The following is an 18,718-nucleotide window of genomic DNA, read 5'->3' as shown; positions in this document are numbered from 1 at the left end:
CCCAAGTGTGCTTGGAGACAGGAAAGCTTGTAGTAGTGGCTCATTCACAGGAGAACTCTGAATAAACAAAGCTTGCGGGGCCAGGTGAGTGTTAAGCTCATCCCAGAGATCTGCATAAATAATGCTTCCAGCTACAGCAGGCTTATAGCAGCAGGCAAGTAGTCCACAGCCATAGATAGCCATTCAAAGACCTGTCTCCAGACTCTTTTTTTTCTCTCCCTACCTTTGATGAGAAAACAACCGAACTACACCTGCATGCTGAAAAACTTACTGAAACTGTATTGCATTTGAACTTGGGACACTTTGTGGGGTTTTTTGTACAGTTTTGTTCTACTTTATGCATCCCCTTTGATGAGACAACTACAGAACAACAACTGAGGCACCATCTCCAGGATTGGAGGCTGAAACAGACACCAAAATTATTAAGACGGAAACTTCATTGCATTTGAACATGGAGGTTTTATTTTTTTTTCTATTTTTCATTTTGTTTTATTTTATTTTATTTATATATATTATTTTTTCTTTCATTTACTTATTTTTTTTAATTTTTATTCTTATCTTTATTATTTTTATTTTTTATTTTCAATCCTCTGTCTCTCTAATGCCTTTTCACCTTATGGTTGATTAGTACACTGTCTCTCCCTGTTTATATCTTTGAAACTTTTTGTTTGTTTCATTGTTTTGTTTTTTTCTACTTGATTATTTGTTCTTCCCTTTTCCTTTAACTTCTTTGCTTTCCATCCCCTCTCATACTTCCATTCTAAATATCACTAGTGCTATTATTATAAGACAGAAAATACTTAATTGAACACAGTACAGGGACAATAACAACATCAAGGGCTATGATGGGAAGACAGAAAAAACAGGGAAACCAGTTTCCCCACAGCAAAAAATTAGTACAGGAACCAGAGGATATGAAGAAAACAGATACTCAGATACAGACTCCAACAAAATGAATTTAAACTATGCCAAATAACCCAATGAAGCCCACAAGAATAATTTAAAAGAAGACATAGTACAGGTACTCAATGAAAATTTTATACAGATGATACTGGATATGATCAACCAAAATGTACAGGAGACACTCAAGAAATTCCAAGAGAACAAAAATAGAGAATTTGAAAAAGCAAAAGAATAAATAAAGGAAACCATAGAAGCATTGTATGAACACGAAAGTGAAACAGAGAACATGATTAATAAAGAGATAAATGAACTCAGGACAAAAATAGACAACATTAAAGAGGAAACCACCCAGGATACAGAAAAACCTTAGAAAAAAGAATGAAACAGAACTGCAAAACAAAACAGAAGGCCAATTCAGCAGAATAGAAAAAAACAAGACAGAATTTCAGAACTCAAAGATGAAATGGTAATTAAAGGAAAAACTGAAGAACTATTAATTAAACAACTCAGGTCCTGTGAAAAGAAAATGCAAGAACTCACCAACTCCATCAAAATACCAAACTTGAGAATCATGGGCATCGAAGAAGGAGAAGAGGTGCAAGTGAAAGCGATGCATATTATATTTAACAAAATATTAACAGCAAATTTCCCAAATCTAGAGAAAGATATCCCCATACAGATGTAAGAGGTCTCCAGGACACCAAACAGACCAGATTAAAATAGAACTACCCCATGACATATCATCATTAAAACAACAAGTTCAGAAACTAGGGAAAGAATATTGAAGGCTGTAAGAGAGAAAAAACAAATAACATACAAAAGTAAACCCATCAAAATCACAGCAGACTTCTCAACAGAAGCATTAAAGCAAGAACAGTGTGGGATGAGATCTTCCAGGCACTGAATGAAAATAACTTCAACCCCTGGGTTCTCTACCCAGAAAAACTATCATTCAAATTTGATGGAGCAATAAAAGTCTTCTATGATAAGCAGAAACTAAAACAATATGTGACCACAAACAACCACTACAAAAGATTCTTCAAGGGATTCTGCACACAGAAAGTAAAACCCAACTTAACCATGAAAACACAGGCAGCACCAAACTACAGGAAAAGAAAAAGCAAGAAAGTAGAGAGTAACCTCAACCTAGGTACACACAATCAAACCTTCAAACAACTAAGACACCTAAATGACAGGAATCACCACATACCTATCAGTACTAACACTTAATGTTAATGGACTTAATTCACCCATCAAAAGGCATCGCTTGATGAAATGGATTAAAAAGGAAGATCCAACAAGTTGTTGCTTATAGGAGACTCATCTCACTGACAGAAATAAGCATAGGCTTAGTATGAAAGGCTGGAAGAAGATTTACCAAGCCAATGGCCCATGAAAACAGGCAGGAGTAGAAAAATTCTTATCTCTGACAAAGTAGACTTCAAACCTACATTGATCAAATGAGAAAAAGAAGGATATTCCATACTATAAAAAGGGGAACTAGACCAAAAGGAAATAATAATTATCAACCTGTATGCACCCAATGTCAATGCACCCAATTTCATTAAACATACACTGAAAGACTTAAAATATATATTAACTCCAACACAGTGGTTGTGGGAGACTTTAACACCCCATTATCATTAATAGATAGGTCATCCAAACAAAAAATCAATAAAGAAATCCAAGATCTAAAATATACAATAGATACAATGGACCTACCTGATGTCCTAGAACATTTCATCCAACTTCTACAAAATATACATTCTTCTCATACATCTCAAACTCCTAGAAAAACAAGAACAAGCAAATCCCAAAACAAATAGAAGGAGAGAAATACTAAAAATAAGAGCTGAAATCAATGAAATAGAAACCAAAAAAAAAAACACACAAAGAATTAATGAAACAAAAAGTTGATTCTTTGAAAAAATAAACAAGATCTACAGACTTCTGGCAAACCTGACTAAAATGAGGAAAGGAAAAAACCCAAATTAGTAGAATCAAGAATGCAAAAGGGGAGATAACAAGAAGTACCATGGAAGTCCAGGAAATCATCAGAGACTACTTCGAGAACCTATATTCAAATAAATTTGAAAATCTTAAAGAAATGGACAGATTTCTAGATACATATGATCATCAAAAACTGAACCAAGAGGAAATTCATCACCTGAATAGATCTATAACACAAAATGAAATTGAAGCAGCCATCAAAAGTCTCCCCAAAAAGAAAAGTCCAGGATCTGATGGATTCTCTGCTGAATTCTATCAGACCTTTAAAGAAGAACTGATACCAACCCTCCTTAAACTGTTCCACTAAGTAGAAAGGGAAGGAAAACTGCCTAACACATTTTATGGAGCCAGTATTACACTTGCCCCAAAACCAGGCAAAGACTCCTCCAAAAAGAAGAACTATAGGCCCATCTTCTTAATGAACATTGATGTAAAAATCCTCAACAAAATAATGGCAAACCGAATTCAACAACACATCAAAAAGATTATTCACCACGACCAGGTAGGCTTCATCCCATGATTGCAGGGTTGGTTCAACATACGAAAATCAATAAACGTAATAAACCACATTAAAGAAGCAAAGACAAAAACCACTTGATCATCTGAATAGATGCAGAAAAAGCCTTTGATAAGATCCAACACCATTTCAAGATAAAAGCTCTAAAAAACTAGGAATAAAAGGAAAGTACCTCAACATTATAAAAGCTATATATGACAAACCTACAGGCAGCATTATACTTAATGGAGCAAAACTGAAACCATTCCTTCAAAAATCAGGAAACAGACAAGGATGCCCACCATCTCCATTCTTATTCAACATAGTACTGGAATTCCTAGCCAGAGCAATTAGGCAAGAAGAAGGAATAAAAGGAATACAAATAGGTAAAGAAACAGTCAAAATATTCCTATTTGCAGATGACATGATCCTATACCTTAAAGACCCAAAAAACTCTATTCAGAAGCTTCTAGACATCCTCAATAGCTACAGCAAGGTAGCAGGATATAAAATCAACATAGAAAAATCATTAGCATTTTTATACACTAATAATGAACCAATGAAAAAGAATGTACGAAAACAATTGCATTTACAATAGCATAGGAAGACTACACAAAATGGAGAGATCTCTCATGCTCATGGATTGGTAGAATCAGCATAGTAAAAATGTCTATACTCCCCAAAGTAATCTACATGTTTAATTCAATTCTCATCAAAATCCCAATCACATTCATCAAAGAGATTGAAAAAAAATCTATGTTTAAATTTATATGGAAACATGACAGGCCACGAATAGCCAAGGCAATACTCACTCAAAAGAACAATGCTGGAGGTATCACGATACCTGACTTCAAACTATATTACAAAGCAGTAGCAATAAAAACAGCATGGCACTGGCACAAAAACAGACATGAAGACCAGTCGAACAGAATAGAGGACCCAGGTATGAAGCCACACAATAATAACCAACTTGTCTTTGACAAAGTTGCTAAAAATATGCAATGGAGATACATGAGTTCCTTCAACTTGTCTGGAGAGGCCTATTTGGAACAAAATGAGCCACTCTCCTCCTTGAAAACTGATTGGCAGTATGAATTCTTTTAAAAAACTAACTCAATTCTCACAGGGAAACAATGTCCTAGATTCTGAAGCTTATAACATAGATGGTTTTCTTTGAGTCGATTCATGTGATTCTTCAAGTCAGCTGAATAAGTCTATTTGGAATAAGGAAAGCTTATCTCCACGTTGAAAAACCTAAGTTGCAAGAAATATGCCTTTTAAACACTAATTCAGTTCTCACAGGGAAACAATGTGGTTGATGCTCGTGCTTGTAACATAGATGGTTTTCTTTTGAGAAATACATGTGTCTCTTCAAATCAGCTGAATAGGCCTGTTTGGAACAAAGAGTGCCTATCTGCACCTGTAAAAACCTAAGTTGGAGGATGTATTCCTTTCAAAAACTTACACAGTTCTCACAGGAAACCATGTGCTAGATGCTCCTAATTCTAACACAGATGGTTTTCTTTCAAGAGATACATGTGTTTCTTCAAGTTAGCTGTACAGTTTTATTTAGAACAAAATGAGCCTTCCTCCACCTTGAAAATTATGATTGGTAGTATGAATTCCTTTCAAAAACTAACTCAATTCTCAGAGGGCAACATTGTGCTACATGCTCCTGCTTCTAACAAATATGGTTTTCTTTCTAGTGATGCATGTGTTTCTTCAACTTACCTAAATAGGACTATTTGGAGCAAAGAGACCCTATCCCTACCTTGCAAAATTAAATTGAAGAAGGTACTCCTTTCAAAACAAACTCAATTCTCACAAGGAATCAATGTGTTTGAGGTGCCTGCTTCTAACACGGAAGGTTTTCTTTCAAGAGATACTTTTATTTCTTCAACTCAACTGAAAAGGCCTAACAGGAACAAACATAGCCTATCTCTACCTTGAACCCTCAGTTGCAGGAAGTATTCCTTTCAAAACTAATTCAGTTCTCACAGGGACACAATATTATAGATGTTCCTGCTTCTAACACAAATTGGTTTCTTTTGAGAGATACATGGGTTTCTCCAACTCAACTAAATAAGCCTCTTTAGAAAAAAGAGAGCCTTTCTCCACCTTCAAATACCTAAGTGCAGGAAGTATTCCTTACAAAGACTAACTCAACTCTCACAGGCAAATAATGTGCTATATGCTCCTTCTTCTAACACAGACTTTTTTTTTTTTGATATATACATGTGTTTCTTCAAGACATCTGTGCAGGCCTGTTTGAAACAAAAAAGCCTACCTCTTTCTCGGAAAACCTAAGTTGCACGAAGTATTCCTTTCATAAACTAACTCAATACTCACAGGGAAACAATGTCCTAGATGCTGAAGGTTATGACATAGATGGTTTTCCTTGGAGAGATACATGTGATTCATCAACTCACCATTAAAGGCCTATTTGGAACCAAGAGAGCCTATCTCTACCTGGAAAAGCCTTTGTTGCAGGAAGTATTCCTTACAAAAACTAACTCAATATTCACAGGGAAACAATGTGGTAGATGCTCCAGTTTCTGCACAGATGATTTTCTTTTGAGATATACATGTGTTTGTTCGACTTAGCTTGATAGCCTATTTGGAACACAATGAGAATTTCTTTGCCTTAAAAACCCTGATTGGAAGGAAGTATTCCTTTCAAAAACTGTCTAAATTTTCAAAGGGAAACAATGTGCTTGATGCTCTTGCTTCTGACACAAATGGTTTTCTTTTGAGGACACATGTATTTCTTCAACTCAGCTGAAAATGTCTATTAGAAATGAACATAGCCTCTCTCCACCTTGAAAAAACTATGTTGCTGGAAGTATTCCTTTCAAAACGAACTCAGTTCTCACAGGGAAACAATGTGGTAGATGCTGCTGCTTCTAACAGAGATCGATTTCTTTCGCAAGATATATGTGTTTCTTCAACTCAGTTGAAAAGGCCTATTTGGAACAACATAGCCTATCTCCACCTTGAAAAACATAAGTTGCAGGAAGTATTCTTTTCAAAACTAACTCAATTCTCACAGGAAAAACAAATGAGACAAATACTCCTGCTTCTGACACAAATGGTTTTCTTTTGAGAGATAAATGTGATTCTTCAACTCAGTTGAAAAGGCCTATTTGGAACAAATATAGCCTATCTTCACCTTGAGAATCCTAAGTGGCAGGTAGTATTCCTTTCAAAATCTAACTCTGTTCTAACATGGAAACAATTTGGTAGATGCTCTTGGTTCTGACACTAACAGTTTTCTTTTGAGCGATACATATGCTTCTTCAACTCACCTGAAGAGCCTATTTGGAATGAACATAGCCTATCTCCACCTTGAGAAACATAAGTTGCAGGAAGTTCTTTTCAAAACTAACTCAATTTTCACCAAGAAGCAATGTGGTAGATGGTCCTGCTTCTGACACAAATGAATGTTTTTGGAGAGATACATGTTTTTCTTCAAGTCAGCTGAATAGGCCTTCTTGGAAAAAACAGAGCCTACCTCCACCTTTAAAAAAATGAGTTGCAGGAGGTATTTCTTCAAAAATTTACTCAGTTCTCACAGGGAAACAATGTGCTAGATGCTCCTGCTTCTTACACATGGTTTTCTTTCAAGATATACATGTGAATGTTCACCTTAGGTGGATAGGCCTATTTGGAAAAAAATGAGCCTTTCTCCACCTTGAAAACTCTGATTGGCAGGAATTATCCTTTCAAAACTATCTCAATTATCACAGGGAAACGATGTGCTAGATGCTCCAGCATCTAACACAAATGGTTTTCTTTTGAGAGATACATGTGTTTATTCAACACTGCACAACAGGCCTATTTGGAACAAACATAGCCCAACTCCACCTTGAAAAACTTTAGTTGCAGGAAGTATTCCTTTGAAAAACTCACTCAGTTCTTGCAGGGAAACAATGTTTTAAAAGGTCCTGGTTCTGACACAAATGGTTTTCTTTTGAGAGATGCATGTGTTTCTTTATCTCAACTTAAGAGGCCTAAATGGAACTAAGAGAGCCTATCACCATCTGAAACACCTAAGTTGCAGGTATATTCCTTTCCATAACTAACCCAGTTCTCACAGGGACACAATGTTCTAGATGTTCCTGTTTCTAACACAAGTGGTTTTCTTACGAGATACATGGGTTTCTTCAACTAAGCTAAATAGGCCTTTTTGGAAAAAAAAAAAAGCTTAACTCCACCTTGAAAAACTTAAGTTGCAGGAAGTATTCCTTTCAAAACTAACTCAATTCTCACTAGGAAATAATGTGCTAGATGCTCCTACTTATGACACAGAAGGTTTTTTTTTTTTCAAGAAATACATGTGTTTCTTCAACTTACCTGGATAGGCTAATTTGGAACAAAGTGAGCCTTTCTCCACCTTGAAATCTTTTATTGCCAGGAAGCGCTCCTTTCAAAAACTAACTCAGTTCTCACAGGGAAAAAATGTGCTAGATGTTCCTGTTTCTGATCAAATGGTTTTCTTTCAAGAGATACATGTGTTTCTTCAACTGAGTTGAATAGGCCTATTTGGATCAAAGACTGCCTATCTCCATCTTAACACATCTAAGTTGCAGGAAGTATTCCTTACAAAAACTATCTGAACTCTCACAGGAATAAAATGTGGAAGATGCTCGTCCTTCTAACACCGATGGTTTTTGTTCGAGAGAGACCGTGTTTCTTCAACTTAGCTAAATACACCTACTTGGACAAAAGAGAGCTTATCTCCACCTTGAGAAACCTATGTTGCAGGAGAAATTGCTTTCAAAACCTAACTCAATTCTCACACTGAAACCTAGTGGTAAATGCACCTGCTTCTAACACATATGGTTTTCTTTGGAGAGATACATGTGTTTATTCAATACAGCACAACAGGCCTATTTGGAACAAACATAGCCTAAGTCCACCTTGAAAAACCTTAGTTGCAGGAAGTATTCCTTTCAAAAACTCACTCGGTTCTCACTGGGAACAATGTGCTAAAAACTCCTGCTTCTGACACAAATGGATTTCTTTTGTGGGATGCATGTGTTTGTTCATCTCAGCTCAAGAGACCTAATTGGAACTAAGAGAGCCTATCTCCATCTGAAACACCTAAGTTGCAGGTATATTCCTTTCAAAAACTAACCAAGTTCTCACAGCTCACAGGGACACAATGTTCTAGATGTTCTTGTTTCTAACACAAGTGGGTTTCTCTCAAGAAATACATGGGTTTCTTCAACTCAGCTAAATAGGCTTCTTTGGAACAAAGAGAGCCTATCTCCACCTTGAAAAACCTAGGTTGCAGGAAGTATTCCTTTCAAAAACTAACTCAATTATCACAGGGAAACAATGTGGTAGATGCTCCTGCTTTTAGCACAGATGGTTTTCTTTCGAGATATACATATGTTTGTTCAACTCAGCTGATAGGCCTGTCAGGAACAAAGAGAGGCTATCTGCACCTTTCAAAACCTAAGTTTCAGGAACTAGTCCTTTTAAAAACTAACTCAACTCTCATGGGGGAACAATGTGCTTTATGCACCTGCTTCTAACATATGTGGTTTTCTTTGGAGAGATACATGTTTCTCTTCAACTCAGCAATAGGCCTATTTGGAACAAAGAGAGCCTATCTCCACCTTGAAAAACCTAAGTTGAAGGAAGTATACCTTTTAAGAACTAAATCAATTCTCACAGGGACAATGTGCCAGATGCTGCAGCATCTAACATACATGATTTTCCCTGGAGAGATATATGTGTTTCTTCAACACAGTTCAAGAACCTATTTAGAACAAAGTTAACCTATCTCAACCTTGAAAATCCTAAGAAGCCAGAAGTATTCCTTTCAAAAATTCTCAATTCTCACAGGGAAACAATGTTTTAGATGCTCCTGCTTCTAACACAGATGGTTTTCTTTGGAGAGATACATGTGTTTCTTCAACTTAGCTGTATAGGCCTATTTGGAACAATAAAATCCTATCTCCACCTTGAAAAACCTTAGTTGCAGGAAGTATTCCCTTCTAAAACATCCTCAAATCACGCAGGGAAATAATATGTGAGATGCTCCTGCTTATAAAACAAATAGTTTTCCTGGAGAGATACATGTGTATCTTCAACTTAGCTGTATAGGGGCTATTTGGAACAAAATGAGCCTTTCTCCACCTTCAAACTCTGATTTGGGGAAAGTATTCCGTCAAAAACTAAACAGTTTTCACAGAGAAACAACATGCTAGATGCTCCTGCTTCTTAAAGAAATGTATTTCTTTTGAGAAATACATGTGTTAATTCAACTCAGCTGAATAGGCCTACTTGGAACAAAGGGAGCCTGTCTCCACCTTGAAAAGGCTAAGATGCAGGAGCTATTCCTTTCAAAAAAGTACTCAATTCTCACAGGGAAAGAATGTGCTAGATGCTCTTGCTTCTAACAAAGATGGTTGTCTTTCGAGAAATATATGTGTTTCTTCAACTGAGCTGGATAGGCCTGTTTGGAACAAAATGAACTTTTCTCCACCTTGAACACTCTGATTGGCAGTATGAATACTTTCAAAAACTAACTCGATTCTCACAGGGAAACAACATCCTAGATGCTGAAGCTTATAACATAGATGGTTTTCTTTGAAGAGGTATATGTGTTTCTTCAACACAGTTGAATAGTCCTATTTGGATCAAAGACAGCCTATCTCCACCTTCAAAACCTTAGCTGCAGAAAGTATTCCTTTAAAAAATTAACTCAAATCTCACAGGGAAATAATGTGCTAGATGCTGCAGCTTCTAACATAGATAGTTTTCTCTCAAGAGATACATGTGTTTCTTCAACTTAGCTTAATAGGCCTAATTGGAACAAAGAGAACCTATGTCCACCTGGAAAAACCTAAGTTGTAGGAAGTATGCCTTTCAAAAATTAATTCAATTTTCACAGGGTAACAATGTGGTATATGCTCCTGCTTCCAACACAGATGGTTTTCTTTCAAGAGATACATGTGTTTCTTCAATGTAGCTATATAGGCCAATTTAGAACAAATTGAGTCTTCTCCACCTTAAAAACCCTGACTGGCAGGAAGTATTCCTTTCAAAAACTATCTCCAAACTCACAGAGAAATAATGTGCTAGATGCTCCTGCTGCTGACACAAATGGTTTTCTTTTGAGAGATACATGCCTTTTTTCAGCTCAGCTAAAAAGGCCTATTACAAACAAACATAGCCTACCACCACCTTGAGAATTCTAAGTTTCACGAAATATTTCTTTCAAAAACTCACTCAGTTTTCACAGGGAAATTAGGTTCTAGATGTTCCTGCTTCTAACACAAATTGGTTTCTTTGGAGAGATAGAAATGTTTTAACCACTCAATGGAATAATCCTATTTGGAAGAGATAATATCTCCACCTTGAAAAACCTAACTTGCAGGAAGTATTCCTTTCAAAAACTAACTCAATTCTCACAGGAAAACAATGTGTTAGCTACTCTTGCTTTGAACACAGATGGTTTTCTTTTGAGACATAATGTGTTCTTTCAACTTAGGTATATAGGCCTTTTTAGAACAAAATTAGCCTCTCTCCACCTTGAAAACTCTGATTTGGAGGGAATATTCTTTTCAAAAACGATGTCAAATCATACAAGGCAACAATGTGCTGGATTCTCCTGCTTAACACAAATGAATTTCTTTTGAAAGATACATGTGTTCTAAAACTCAGCTGAATAGGCCTATTGGGAACAAAGAGAGTTTATCTCTACCTGGATTAACCTAAGTTTCAGGAAGTATTCCTTTAAGTAATTGAATTTTCACAGGTAACAATGTGCTAGTTGCTCTTGCTTTTAACACAGATGGTTTTCTTTTGAGACATACATGTGTTTCTTCATCTTATCTAGATAGGCTTATTTGGAACAAAATAAGCTTTTCTCCACCTTGAAAACTCTGATTGACAGTATGTATTCCTTTCAAAAAATACCTCAGTTGTCACAGGGAAGCAATGTCCTAGATGCTGCAGCTCACAACATAGATGGTTTTCTTTGGAGAGTTACATGAGTTTCTTCCACTCAGCTGAATAAACCTCTTGGGAACAAAGAAAGTCTATGTCCACCTTCAAAAACCTACATTGCAGGAAGTAAACTTTCAAGAATTAACTCTGCTCTCATAGGGAAACAATGTGCTCAATGCTGCAGCTTCGAACACAGGTGGTTTTCTATGAAGAGATACATGTGTTTTTCAACTCAGCTGAATGGGTCTATTTGGAACAAAGTGAGGGTATATCAAGCTTGAAAAACCTAAGTTGCAGGAACTATTCCTTTCAAACACTTAATCAATTCTTACAGGGAGAGAAAGTGCTAGATGCTCTTACTTCTAACACAGGTGGTTTTCTTTCGAGAAGTACATGTATTTCTTCAACTGAGCTGCATATGCCTATTTGGAACAAAATGAGCCTTACTCCACATTGAACACTCTGATTGACAGTATGAATACCTTTCAAAAACTAACTCGATTCTCACAGGGAAACAATATCATAGATGCTGAAGCTTATAACATAGATGGTTTACTTTGGAGAGATACCTTTGTTTCTTCCACTCAGTTGTACAGTTCTATTTGGATCAAAGAGAACCTATCTCCACCTTCCAAACCTTAGTTGCAGAAAGTATTCCTTTTTAAAAACGAATTCAAATCTCACATGGAAACTATGTGCTAGATGCTGCACCTTCTAACATAGGTGGTTTTCCTTGGAGAGATACATGTGTTTCTTCAACTCACCATAATAGGTCTATTTGGAACCAAGAGAGCCTATCTCCACCTGGAAAAACCTAAGTTTCAGGAAGTATTCCTTTCAAAAACTAGCTCAGTTCTCACAAGGAGACAATGTGCTACATGCTCCTGCTTCTAACACAGATGGTTTTCTTTCAAGATACACATATGTTTGTTCAACTTAGCTGGATAGCCTGTTTGGAACACAATGAGCCTTTCTCCACCTTAAAAACCCTGATTGGCAAGAAGCATTCCTTTCAAAACCTGTCTAAATTCTCACAGGGAAACAATGTGCTTGATGCTCTTGCTCCTGACACAAATTGTTGTCTTTTGAGGATACTTGTATCTTTTCAACTCAGCTGAAAAGGCCTGTTAGGAACAAACATAGACTATGTCCTTCTTGAAAAACCTAATTTGCAGGAAGTATTCCTTTCAAAAACGAACTCAGTTCTCACAGGGAAACGATGTTGTAGATGCTCCAGCATCTAACAGAGATTGATTTCTTTCATGAGATACATGTGTTCTTCAACTCAGTTGAAAAGGCCTATTTGGAACAAAAATAGCCTATCTCCACCTTGAGAATTCTATGTGGCAGGAAGTATTCTTTTCTAAAACTAACTCTGTTCTAACATGGAAACAATTTGGTAGATGCTTTTGCTTCTGACACTAACGGTTTCTTTTCAGTGATACATATGCTTCAACTCAGCTGAAGAGCCTATTTGGAACAAACATTCCGTATCTCCATCTTGAAAAACATAAGTTTAAGGAAGCTCCTTTCAAAGTTAATTCTCACCAGGAAACAATGTGCTAGATGGTCCTGCTTCCGCCACAAATGAATTTCTTTTGAGAGATACATGTGTTTCTTCAAGTCAACTGAAAAGGTCTCTTTGGAAAAAAAGAGAGCCTATCTCGACCTTGGAAAACATAAGTTGCAGGAAGTATTCCCTTCAAAAATTTACTCAGCTCTCACTGGGAAACAATGTGCTAGATGCTTCTGCTTCGTACAGATGGTTTTCTTTTGAGATATACATGTGAATGTTCACCTTAGCTGGATAGGCCTATTTGGAACAAAATGAGCCTTTCTCGACATTGAAAACTCGGATTGGCAGGAATTATTTTCTCAAAAACTATCTCAATTCTCACAGGGAAACAATGTGCTAGATGCTCCAGCATCTGGCACAAACGGTTTTCTTTTGAGAGATACATGTATTTCTTCAACTCAGTTGAAAAGGCCTATTAGGAACAAACATTGCTTATCTCCACCTTGAAAAACCTATGTTGCAGGAAGTATTCCTTTCAAAAACGAACTCAGTTCTCACAGGGAAACAATGTGGAAGATGCTCCTGCTTCTAACAGAGATCGATTTCTTTCACGAGATACATGTGTTTCTTCACCTTAGCTAAACAGGCCTTTTTGGAAAAAAGAGAGCCTATCTCCACCTTGAAAAACCTAAGTTGCAGGAGAAATTGTTTTAAAATACTAACTCGATTCTCACACAGAAACAAAGAGCTAGATGCTCCTGCTTATGACACAAATCATTTTCTTTTGAGAGATACATGTGTTTATTCAACACAGCACAACAGACCTATTTGGAACAAATATAGCCTAACACTACCTTGATAAACCTTAGTTGCAGAAAGCATTCCTTTCAAAAACTCACTCAGTTCTCACAGGGAAACAATGTGGTAAATGCTCCTGCTTCTGACACAAATGGTTTTCTTTTGAGAGATGCATGTGTTACTTCATCTCAACTGAAGAGGCCTAGTTGGAACTAAGAGAACCTATCTCTATCTGAAACACCTAATTTGCAGGTATATTCCTTTCAAAAACTTAATCAGTTGTCACAGGGACACAATGTTCTAGGTGTTCCTATTTCTAACATAAGTGGTTTTCTTTAGAGAGAGACATGGGTTTCTTCAACTCAGCTAAATAGGCCTCTTGGGAACCAAGAAAGCCTATCTCCACCTTGAAAAACCTACGTTGCAGGAAGTGATCCTTTCAATAATTAACTCTGCTCTCACAGGGAAACAATGTGCTCAATGCTGCAGCTTTGAACATAGATGGTTTTCTATGAAGAGATACATGTGTTTTTTCAACTCAGCTGAATGGGCTTATCTGGACAAAGTGAGCCTATATCAAGCTTGAAAACCTAAGTTGCAGGAAGTATTCCTTTCAAAAACTAACTCAATTCTCAGAGGAAAACAATGTGTTAGATACTCCTGCTTTGAATACAGATGGTTTTCTTTGGAGACATACATGTGTTTCTTCAACTTAGCTATATAGGCCTTTTTAGAACAAAATGAGCCTCTCTCCACCTTGAAAACTGATTGCCAGTGAGTATTCTTTTCAACAACGACCTCAAATCATACAGAGCAACAATGTGCTAGATTCTCCTACTTAACACAAATGGATTTCTTTTAGAGATACACGTGTTTCAAAACTCAGCTGAATTGGCCTATTGGGAAAAAAGAGAGCCTATCTCCACCTCTGTTGACCTAAGTTTCAGAAAGTATTCCTTTCAAAAAGTAACTGAATTTTCACAGGTAAACAATGTGCGAGTTGCTCTTGCTTTTAACACAGATGGTTTTCCTTTGAGAGATACATGCATATCTTCCACTCACCTGAGTAGACCTAATTTGCACAAAGAGAGCCAATCTTCACCTGGAAAATCCTAAATTGCAGAAAGTATTCTTTTCAAAATCTAACTCACCTCTCACAGGGAAACAATGTGCTAGATGCTCCTGCTTCTAACACAAATGTATTTGTTTGGAGAGATACTTGTGTTTCTTCTACAGCTGAATAGGACTACTTGGAACTCAGAAAGCCTATATCCACCTTGAAAAACCTAAGTTCAGGAAGTTTTCCTTTTAAAAAGTAACTTAATTCTCGTAGGGAAACAATGTTCTATATGCTACTGCTTCTTACACAGATGGTTTTCTTTCGAAAGATACATGTGTTTCTTCAATTCCGCTAAACAGGCCTATTTGGAACAAACATAGCCTATCTCTACCTTGAGAAACCTAAGTTGCAAGAATTATTCCTTTAAAAAGCTAAATCAGTTCTCACTGGGGAACAATATGCTACATGCTCCGGCTTCTAACACAGATGGTTTTCTTTCCAGAAATAAATCTGTTTCTTCAACTCAGCTGAAAAAGCTAGTTTGGATCAAAGACAGCCTATCTCCACCTTAAAAAATCAAAGTTGCAGGAAGTATTACTTTCAAAACTAACTCAATTCTCTCAGGAAAACAATGTCCTAGATGCTGAATCTTATGACATAGATGGTTTTCTTTGGAGAGATACTTGTGTTTCTTCCATTCAGCTGAATAGGACTATTTGGAAAAAAGACAGCCTACCTCCACCTTCAAAAACCTTTGTTCCAGAAAGTACTTTCAAAAACTAAGTCAATTCTAACAGGGAACCAATGGTCTTGATGACCCTGCTTCTTACACAGATGGTTTTCTTTTGAGAGATACAATTGTTTCTTCAAGTTAGCTGGATGGGACAATTTGGAACAAAATGAGCCTCTCTCCACCTTGAAAACTCTGATTGGCAGTATGAATTTCTTTCAAAAACTAACTCAATTCTCACAGGGAAGCAATGTTCTAGATGCTGAAGCTTATAACATAAGTGGTTTTCTTAGGAGAGATACATGTGTTTCTTCTACTCAGTTGAAAAGGCCTATTTGGAACACACATAGCCTATTGCCACCTTGAAAAACCTAAGTTGCAGAAAGTATTCTTTCTAAAAATGAACTCAAATCTCACAGAGAAACAATGTGGTAAATGCTGCAGATTCTAACATCGATGGTTTTCTGTGGAGAGATACATGTGTTTCTTCCACTCAGTTGAATAGGCCAACTTGGAACAAATAAAGCCTATCTCCACCATGAAAAACCTATGTTGCAGTAGCTATTTCTTCCATAAACTAACTCAGTTTTCAAGGGAAATAATGGGCTAGATGCTCCTGCTTCTGACAGAGCTCTTTTTTTTTTCACCAGATATATGTTTTTCTTCAACTGAGCTCAGGAGGCCTATTTGGAAGCTCAGGTGGCCTATGTCCACCTTGAAAAACCTAAGTTTTAGGAGGTCTTCCTTAAACACTAACTCAATTCTAACAGGAAAACAATGTGCTTGATTCTCCTGCTTCTGACACATATGGTTTTCTTTGGAGAGATACATGTATTTCTTCCACTCAGCTGAATAAGCCTAAATGGAACAAAGAGAGCGTAACTCCACCTTCAAAATCCTTAGTTGCAGAAAGTATTCCTTTCCAAAACCTAACTCAATTCTTACATGGAACAATGTTGTAGATAATCCTGCTTCTTACACAGATGGATTTCTTTGGAAAGATACTTGTGTTTCTTCAGCTCAATAGGCTGATTTGGATCTAAGAGAGCCTATCTCCACCTTGAATAACCTCAGTTACAGGAACTATTCCTTTAAAAAACTAACTCAATTCCCACAGGGAAACCATGTGCTACATGTTCATGCTTCTCACGTGGATGGTTTTCTTTGGAGAGATACATATGTTTCTTCAAGTCAGCTTAATAGGCTTATTTGGAACAAAGAGAGCCTATCTCCACCTTGAATAACCTAAGATGACGAAGGTATTCCTTTCAAAGACTAACCCAATTCTCACAGGAAAACAATGTTCTAGATGTTGCTGCTTCTAACACAAATGGGTTTCTTTGGAGATATATATGTGTTTCTTTCACTCAGTGGAAAAGACATATTTGGAAGACAGAGAGCCAATCTCTACATTGAAAAACCAATGTGTAGTGAGTATTCCTTTCAAAAACAAACTCAATATTCACAAGGAAAAAATGTGCTAGATGCTTCTGCTTCTAACATATGGTTTTCTTTTGAGAGATACATGTGTTTCTTCAAGTTAGCTGGATAGGCTTATTTGGAACAAATAAGACTTTCTCCACCTTGTAAACTCTGATTGGCAGGATGTTTTCCTTTCCAAAACTAAATCAGTTCTCACAGGGAAAGAATATGCTACATGCTCTGGGTTCTAACACAGGTGGTTTTCTTTTAAGAGATACATGTGATTCTCAACTCAGCTGAAAAGGCCTGTTTGGATCAAAGAGACCTATCTCCACTTTAAAAAATCAAAGTTGCAGGAAGTATTCCTTTCAAAACTAACTCAGTTATCACAGGGAAATAATGTCCTAGTGCTGAAGCTTATAAAATATGTGGATTCCTTTGGAGAGATACATGTGTTTCTTCAACTCAGTTGAATAGGCCTATTTGGAACAAAGAGAGCCTACCTCCACCTTCAAAAACCTTAGTTGCAGGAAGTATTCCTTTCAAAAACTAACTAAATTCTCAGGGGGAAACAATGCTCTAGATGCTTCTCCTTCTTACACAGATGGTTTTCTTTTGAGAGATACATATGTTTCTTCAACTCAGCAGAGTAGGCATATTTGGCACAAAGAGAGCCTATGTCCACCCCGAAAATTCTAAGTTGCAGGGAGTATATCTTTCAAAAACTAACTCAGTGCTCACAGGGAAGCAATCTGCTAGATGCTTCACTTATAACAAAGGTGGTTTTCTTTGGAGAGATTTTGTGCTTCTTCAACTCAGCTGAATAGGCCTATTTGGAACAAAGAGATTCTATCTCCATCAGTAAAACCTAAGTTGCAGAACGTGTTCCTTTCTAAAACTAACTCTATTCTCACTGGGAAACAATGTGCTAGATACTCCTGCTTCTAACACAGATGGTTTTCCTTCGAGAGACATATGTGTTTTTTCAACTTAGCTGGAGCGGCCTATTTGGAACACACAGAGCCTATCTCTACCTTGAAAACCCAATGTTGCAGGAAGTATTCTTTATAAAAACTAACTCAAATCTCACAGGGAAACAATGTGGTAAATGCTGCAGTTTCTAAAATGGATGGTTTCCTGTGGAGAGATATATGTGTTTCTTGACTCAGCTGAACAGGCCTGTTTGGAACAAATAAAGCCTATCTCCACTTGAAAAAACTATGTTGCAGTAAGTATTCCTTTCATAAAGTAACTCAGTTCTCACAGGGAAACAATGTGCTAGATGCTCCTGCTTCTAACAGAGATCATTTTCTTTTGCAAGCATACGTTTTCCTTCAACTTAGCTATGAAGGTTTATTTGGAACAAAAAGAGCCTATCTCTACTTTGAAAAACCTAAGTTTTAGAAGGTCTTCCTTAAAAACTAACTCAATTCTAACAGGAAATATTCTTTACAAAAACTAACTCCATTCTCACAGGGAAATATGCTCCTGCTTCTAACACAGAAGGTTATTTCAGAGATACATGTGTTTCTTCAACTTAGCTGCCTAGGCCCATTTGTATCAAAGAAAGCCTATCTCCACCTTAAAAAAACAAGTTGTGGGAAGTACTCCTTTGAAAAGTAACTCAATTCTCACAGGGAAATGATGTCCTAGTGCTGAAGCTTATAACATGCATGGCTTTCTTTGGAGAGATACATATGTTTCTTCAACTAAGCTGAATAGGCCCATTTGGAACAAAGACAGCCTACTCCCACCTTCAAAAACCTTAGTTGCAGAAAGTATTCCTTTCAAAAACTAACTCAATTCTTACAGGGAAACAAT

This window comes from Castor canadensis, chromosome 17 (genome assembly GCF_047511655.1).
Source record: "Castor canadensis chromosome 17, mCasCan1.hap1v2, whole genome shotgun sequence".
In the NCBI taxonomy this organism is placed as follows: domain Eukaryota; kingdom Metazoa; phylum Chordata; class Mammalia; order Rodentia; family Castoridae; genus Castor; species Castor canadensis.
This window is presented reverse-complemented; position numbering follows the sequence as displayed.